Here is a 7,748-nt window from a genome sequence, read left to right on the forward strand (position 1 = left end):
AGAGAATGACTAAAGGTATGTATGCTTACACATTAATCTGCATTTTCATTCTGTACACACGCCAACTCGATGTGAAGTGGTGTTTCTGTACACAATCAGCTCACGGCAAGCCCAGGTGGAAAATTAAATTCATCAAAACAAACAAGAGTCCCTCTCCTTTTCCTATTTCATGGAGCCAATATAAGATGTTTGCTGTTGGCTGCTGGGCATTCTCCCAGGCATTTACCCTGATTATCAAACATATCATGTCTACTGTAGGTTACTGAGGAAGGCCCATCTGCTAAAACCAGAGAAATTTTACAACCTGCAATGAAAATGACCCATCTTCGCTTGGTAATTGGACCAATCTACAACTTCTGGGTGCTTCCCGATGACTTATTGTCACCTGTAAGTAATAAAAACAAATGGGTTTGAAGTGGGTGTCTCATTCCGGCTCAAACTGGCATCTCTGCAGGAAAAATCTAGATCACAAGGCATCTTTTCCTTTTCTTTGTCTTCTTCTGTCGTCCTCGCGCTGGAGCACAGAGCTGCTGCAGAATGGGACGGCGAGTTCACGACTTTCAATGTCACGCAGGAAGCTGCTGGTGGGGAGACAGAAAGAGAGCAGAGAAGTGGAAGGGAGGAGAAGGAGGAGGAGAATGCCGATGGTGGCTTTGGCCTCCGGGAAGACGCATCAAAGGAGCATTTGTCGCAGAGACCAGCTGGGAGTATAATCAGAGAAAGAGAACTGGAGTTCAGTATGTGTGTGTGTGTGTGCCTGTGTGTGTTTTTGAATGAGGAGAGTGGAAGGGCTGCATCAGTGGTGACATATGAACCGGCTTCCTGTGGAATGAATGTAGGGCATTCATCAGGGTGCAGCTGTTTCTCCCTCTCTTGCTGTGCATGTGTGTGTAGTGAGTTGTTTTAGAGGGTGCAGTTGTTGTAGGTTTCAAGCTCAGACTGATGAATGAAACTCTATAGTTTTTTGGGCACCTGTGCAGAGTGACACAGTCCAGCAGCTGGATTGTGGTCATCCTGAGACAGCGAGATAGGGGAGCACTCAAGATCGGAGAAGAATTACTTACTTGGTGACAGACGTGGGTATTTCTCCCCGTCTCTGAAATCAGTCGCTTGGTTTCGTTGCACAGGTGACAAAAAACACAGTAGGTGGCACACGTGTCACCAGATCCCCTGCTTTGAATGTCTTCATAATAACTTATTTTGAATTATGCATCCAAATGACTAAAGGCCCGCTGACATTTTCCTCGTCAGCCACATACGCACCGATGCAAAGATGTCGCTACGAGACATCAAATTGCAGAACCATCTGTCACGGCGCTCTAGTCTGGGCAAAATGATGAATCTTCGTCGCCAATCCAACAGGCCTTCCCACTGCTTTTTGTGCTGTTTCTGTGTTGAGCGATCTAGACAGGTGTGAATACTGCAGGCCTGCTGTGTCACCTAATGCTGACAGAGGATGTCTAACTGGTGTGCGTGTATGTGCGATTTCTTCTGTCAGATCTGTCGCTTTTCTGTCCCCGCTGACTACATGTCCCCCACCTCAAAACAGTTTAAGAATGGGGGGGGGGGGGGGGGGGGGGACATTTCTACTATTGAGGAAATGTGTCAACACAGCGAATCAGAAGACATCGGCAGCCTAAGTGGATAATAATATGTGTCATTCCAAGTTTTAGCAGGTGAGACATCTTTTAGAAAAATCGTCTCCCCTTTTATCAAGCCTAACTTGGCCCCTCTGGAGCTTTTTGCAGGTGACAATCCCCTCAGCTTATTTTCTACTTGCAACTCCAAAAACATCTCCAAACCATGGTAAAAGAAACAAACCTTAGTTATCTTGAATAATTTTGAATGACAAATTGATATTTTCACTTGCTACTAATATTTAGTTTAGTTCAATTCAATTTCATTTATATAACCAAATCACAGCAACAGTCACTTGGAGGCAATTTACATTGTAAAGTAATTACTATTATATTAGGCATAATATTGAGAACCTTAGACAACATTTGGGTGACAGCGTTTCTGGTTCCATCCTCATAGTGTTTACTGTGATACGTCCAATGATGCCGCCCTGGAGTCCAGACAAATGGCACTTACAATCTACGATGTTAAATCTATCTTTTAATTATTTTCTTCATGCCTTTATCATCAAGTTACAGACCCCTGAGCACAGGTCTTGGTGAGCCCCAGCCAACATGCCAATGTGATTTGATTACTTCAGTAATGAGACATGCTACTGAAGATAATAAAGTAGTAGTAGATTATACTGTAATGTGAGATGAAGAGCAAGTGTAAAAAAAACAAAACAAAAATATCACAATACAAGTTCTAAAGTACTTTTATTAAATGGAATTTGAAACAGCCAAAGTTCTTTTTAAAATGCTTTTTACAATCATAATACAGACCCGATGACGTGCAGATGAACATGCTTTTCAGCACACTCTATTGACACTTTTACTACCTCACAGTTGCTGTCACAAACACACAACATGTCACGGCTGGCGGGGTGAGCCGTGTGGTGTGGAGGAAAGGAGGACCCAAAATGCAGACAGCGACTGGTGATTCGAGTGAGGTTTATTTACAAGTGGTGGAGTGGCAAAACAGGCAGTGAGGGGAGAGTATTTACAGTACACAAATAACAGAACCGAGGGCAGGACAGAACATAAACCTAAACTGGGTGAGCTAAATAACAAACCTGAGATCATACGAATGGGGTGGGAGGCAGAGAGACGCAGACGAGGAACAGGACACCATGAAACACAGACGAGCCGACAACGAACACAGACCGACACCCACTATAAATACACACACCAGGTAATCAGGAAATGGCACACAGGAGGGGACACAGCTGGAACTAATGGGCATAACGAGACACAGACCTACAAAGTAAAACAGGAAACACACAGACTGTTTTACACAACCAACTGGGGACACGATCAGAACGCAGAGAGACACAGGCAGGGATGATAGAACACACAACTCAAACCCCACGAACAAATACAAGATCAGAATAAACTAGAAAAGTGACAATAATGAACTGAAAGCGCTGGGTCACCGACCCAGGACCATGACAGTACCCCCCCTCCAAGGGCTGGCTCCAGACAGCCCAAAACAAAAACAGACGACCAACCCAGGGCGGGCGGCGGGGGGTCCAGGATGGAGGGACCACAACCGAACAAAAAACAAGCTCCAGTGGGCCAAACAGATCGTCCAAAACACAACACAGACTGGAGTTCCCAAACAGGGTCCCAAAACACAGTTCAGGAGGCCGGCCCGGAGGCTGACAACTCAGACCCAAAAGCCGACCGCGCGGAAGGCAGCGGTGGCGAAGCGGAAACAGTTCAGGAGGCCGACCGTGCACACGGCAGCGGCGGCGACGGGGAAACAATTCAGGGGGCCGACCGTGCACACGGCAGCGGCGGCGACGGGGAAACAAGTCCGGAGGCCGGCCGCGCGGAAGGTAGCGGCGGCGTTTGGGAGGACGTCCATATCGACGATGACGCCCAACAAGCGGCCTGGCAGATGACCGCCGATGTCGAGGCGGCAGTTTGGGACCTGAAGGTGGCGTGGCCCCTGCAGCACCAGACGAGGCGGAAGCTGAGGCTGGACCAGGCGAGGCGGAAGCTGAGGCTGGACCAGGCGAGGCGGATGCAGAGGCTGGACCAGGCGAGGCGGATGCAGAGGCTGGACCAGGCGACGATGAAGCCGGAGCTGGACCAGGCGACGGCATGGGTGAAGCCGGAGCTGGACCAGGCGACGGCATGGGTGAGGCTGCAGCTGGACCAGGCGACGGCGTGGGTGAAGCTGAGGCTGCAGCTGGCGAGGATGAAGACACGGAGGCTGCAGCTGGCGAGGATGAAGACACGGAGGCTGCAGCTGGCGAGGATGAAGACACGGAGGCTGCAGCTGGCGAGGATGAAGACACGGAGGCTGCAGCTGGCGAGGATGAAGACACGGAGGCTGCAGCTGGCGAGGATGAAGACACGGAGGCTGCAGCTGGCGAGGATGAAGCCGCTGCTGCTGCCGGCGGTGTAGATGGAGCGGCAGCCGGCGAGGATGATGATGAGGCTGCAGCTGGCGGCTGGACGGGCTCCTCGGGCCCTCCAGCGGACGGGACAGGCGGCTGGACGGACTCCTCGGGCCCTCCAGCGGACGGGACAGGCGGCTGGACGGGCTCCTCGGGCCCTCCAGCGAGAACAGTCTCAGGACCAGCGGGCACAGGGGCCCCTGGCAGGCACAGAACAGAACCAGCAGGCGCGGAGACCTCTGGCGGGCGCAGAACAGAACCAGCAGGCGCGGAGACCTCTGGCGGGCGCGGAACAGAACCAGCAGGCGCGGGGACCTCTGGCAGGCGCAGAACAGAACCAGCAGGCGCAGGGACCTCTGGCGGGCGCAGATCAGAACCAGCAGGCGCACGGGCCTCTGGCAAACACAAGGCTGACTGCAGCTGCACCGAGCATTGACTCAGCTCAGGCAGCGACAGCCGGGTGCAGTCCTCAGCTGGCTTCCTTACCTCCAGGGGTCCAGAGTCTGCTGGGGGCTGAAACCCAGCCTCTGGGGAGGCCCTGGAGTGCGTCTCAGTCTCAGAACAGGCCAGCTCTTGAGGACCGTTTGCAGGATTGTTTGGTTTGTCTCTCTGCAAAAAATACGTAATAGAAAAAGAGTCCAAAACGGGAGGCAGAGACGCAGCCTCCTGTACAGAGGGAGTCGGTGAAGATGGCATAGATGACTGGGCTAGTGGGGATACCGGGGGCCGAGCTGAATGCTGCTGTGCAGCTAAACGAGCTTGCGGCTGTGCAGCTAAACGAGCTAAGGACAGCTGAGCAGGAGAATGAACAGGCAACAAGCAGTTCTCCTTGTCATCTGCTGCACAAAACAAAGCCCCTGAATAAACTGTCCCACAGTCCAAAACAGAAAAAGGGTCCTTCTCACTCACCACAGCCTGCAGTGCTATAGTCCTAGTATCCGGCTGTGGGGTGACGCGCCGACGGCGCGATCGTCGCCTCCTCCCTGCGGACGGCTCCGGCGGGCCGGGCAAAACCTCCGGCGGGCCGGGCAAAACCTCCGGCGGGAGAAGCTGACGTGGCTGTTCCGGGGCAGCCGTAGTCCGCTGCTGCTGGACAAAGTCTGTGGATTCCCGAGCTTGCACCACCTCCCGGGCTTTATGCAGGTTGCGAATTAAGTCCGAAAGTCCCTTGAACCGGCAGAGGTAGGAATTTCCTTCCAGGATCGCCTCGATGGCTTTTAACCCCACCACCTTCGCACTTGCGTTGGTGGTGTGGGTTACCCAGTCCATCAGGCGTTGGATGCGTGCGAGGTCGCTCTCCCCAGACAAAGCTGCTGGATCCATCTTGTGGTCGGCTCGTACTGTCACGGCTGGCAGGGTGAGTCGTGTGGTGTGGAGGAAAGGAGGACCCAAAATGCAGACAGCGACTGGTGATTCGAGTGAGGTTTATTTACAAGTGGTGGAGTGGCAAAACAAAACAGGCAGTGAGGGGAGAGTATTTACAGTACACAAATAACAGAACCGAGGGCAGGACAGAACATAAACCTAAACTGGGTGAGCTAAATAACAAACCTGAGATCATACGAATGGGGTGGGAGGCAGAGAGACGCAGACGAGGAACAGGACACCATGAAACACAGACGAGCCGACAACGAACACAGACCGACACCCACTATAAATACACACACCAGGTAATCAGGAAATGGCACACAGGAGGGGACACAGCTGGAACTAATGGGCATAACGAGACACAGACCTACAAAGTAAAACAGGAAACACACAGACTGTTTTACACAACCAACTGGGGACACGATCAGAACGCAGAGGAGAGACACAGGCAGGGATGATAGAACACACAACTCAAACCCCACGAACAAATACAAGATCAGAATAAACTAGAAAAGTGACAATAATGAACTGAAAGCGCTGGGTCACCGACCCAGGACCATGACACAACAGCATTAAACAGTCAGCATAGACTTTTAAGCTGGCGAGGCGTGATGCTGCTCAGGTGTGTCCACCTCCCCTGCAGCAGCACTGCAGACCACTCCCCACCACAACTATGTTTAATGTAAGTGTGTGTGTGCACACTTACCTGTTGTCTTCTTCCTGTATCATTTTCTCTGTCTGGTTTCCTGGTGATCTTGTCCTCCTTTTTCTCATTTCAGTGCCTCTTGCAAACACTATATTCTCGCTCTTGGATGGGTGTTGAAACAACAATAAAGAAGAACTTTTGAGATGTGTTCACTTAGGAAAATGATATTTTCTCATTCATATATATATATATTAGGGGTGCAACGATACACAAAATTCACGGTTCGGTTCGGTTCGATACTTTGGTGTCACGGTTCGATATTTTTTCGATACAAAAAAAATGTTCATGCCTTTTTATTAATTTGTCATTTATTAAATTTTCACGGCACATTCTGCACCACATCTCTGTGCGTTCATCATTTGTTTGAAGCCAGCTCACCTCCTGCAACCACTTTTCAGAGAATACGCGCTTCTTTTGTGGTTCGGACTCCTTCTGACATTTCTTTGGAGGTGGAGGAACATCACAGTAACTGCTTAAAGGAGCTTCTTCGACATCTTTAAGAGTTCTAAACAAATGTCTGTCCTCCTGAAAATCTTATGTACGCAAACACGCGTTGCAACTTCTTATCTTGTGCGGGTTTTTATTTTGACAGCGAATGCGCACCTGCGGACCACTTATGTGCAGCCCTGGTTATTTAGCTCGTCATATTGCAGCCACAGAAATTCTTTTGTCCATGAAACCATAAAGCTGCACTTTCTTTTTTCCTTATAGTCTGATTTGTCATAACCTTTCCGTTTTGTGGTAAGCTTTTCTTTGGCTGTCACTTCTTCACGCTGACCTGTCTTATTTGGCTCAGCAGAACTAAAATATATATCCTGCTGCTTTTACACACGCACTAACATAACGCTCAGCGATTCTCTGCGCGATCAACCTCTCACATGTTTAAGCTGCGGGAGATTTCACTTGTCATGTTTGCATAGTAAGCTAACGATTGATAAGACGATGTCAGAGGAATTGGTGCGCAAATTATCATCACTCACCAATCAGTACTGTCGCTCTCTATACACAGTTCACGCGATTGCAAAGTGAAAGCAAAAAACAAGCGCAAATTCAAACGCGATTTCAGTATGTCACATATTGACAGTGGCCGATGCCAATGACATAATTACCCAGCTACATTTCCAAAAGAATGCAAAAGCATTGACATATATTTTTCCTTCCTAGGATAGGCCGACGGGCAGGGCAGAGATAGATTTTGGTAGCCCGACTGGAAAAAAGCCCCGTCGGGCTAGCGATTTTGCGAGCCCTGTATCTGATTGAGGAATCACTCATCTTTGGAAAAGAGAGTTTATTATGGAGAAATGTCTCTTTCCAAAATAAAAGCTATACTATACGCTTCTTCTGGGCTATATTCTCAGCAGCATATTAAACATATCAGGTCCCCATAAGGAGAATCGTGTGCTAACGGCTGTCTAAATGACTCGGGTAAAGTTTGTAGCATGCTGCTTGTTGTTTTTCTCTGCTTCCACTTGTCTTTGCACTAGGATGATGTCGGAGTAAATGTGCAGTCATATTGGTTGTGTTCCCACTAGTGCTGTCAGCGTAAATCTGAAATGACATTAACGTCACAACACGGCAAATCTCCGTTAACGAGCTACCGCGGATCACCTCATGAGTGGGGCTGGAAGACGTCAACACATTAACGAGCTA

General features: G+C 49.7%; 1 long non-coding RNA gene across 1 annotated transcript; it reads left to right on the forward strand.

The window, feature by feature from the left end:
* Positions 1-2,370: 2,370 nt before the first annotated feature.
* Positions 2,371-6,290, forward strand: LOC146496256 (uncharacterized). Its single transcript, XR_014871267.1, has 2 exons — positions 2,371-2,488; positions 5,963-6,290. It is a non-coding gene; the product is annotated as an uncharacterized LOC146496256 (long non-coding RNA).
* Positions 6,291-7,748: the final 1,458 nt, after the last annotated feature.

The sequence above is a fragment of the Neolamprologus multifasciatus genome, chromosome 19, assembly GCF_963576455.1.
Source record: "Neolamprologus multifasciatus chromosome 19, fNeoMul1.2, whole genome shotgun sequence".
Taxonomy (NCBI): domain Eukaryota; kingdom Metazoa; phylum Chordata; class Actinopteri; order Cichliformes; family Cichlidae; genus Neolamprologus; species Neolamprologus multifasciatus.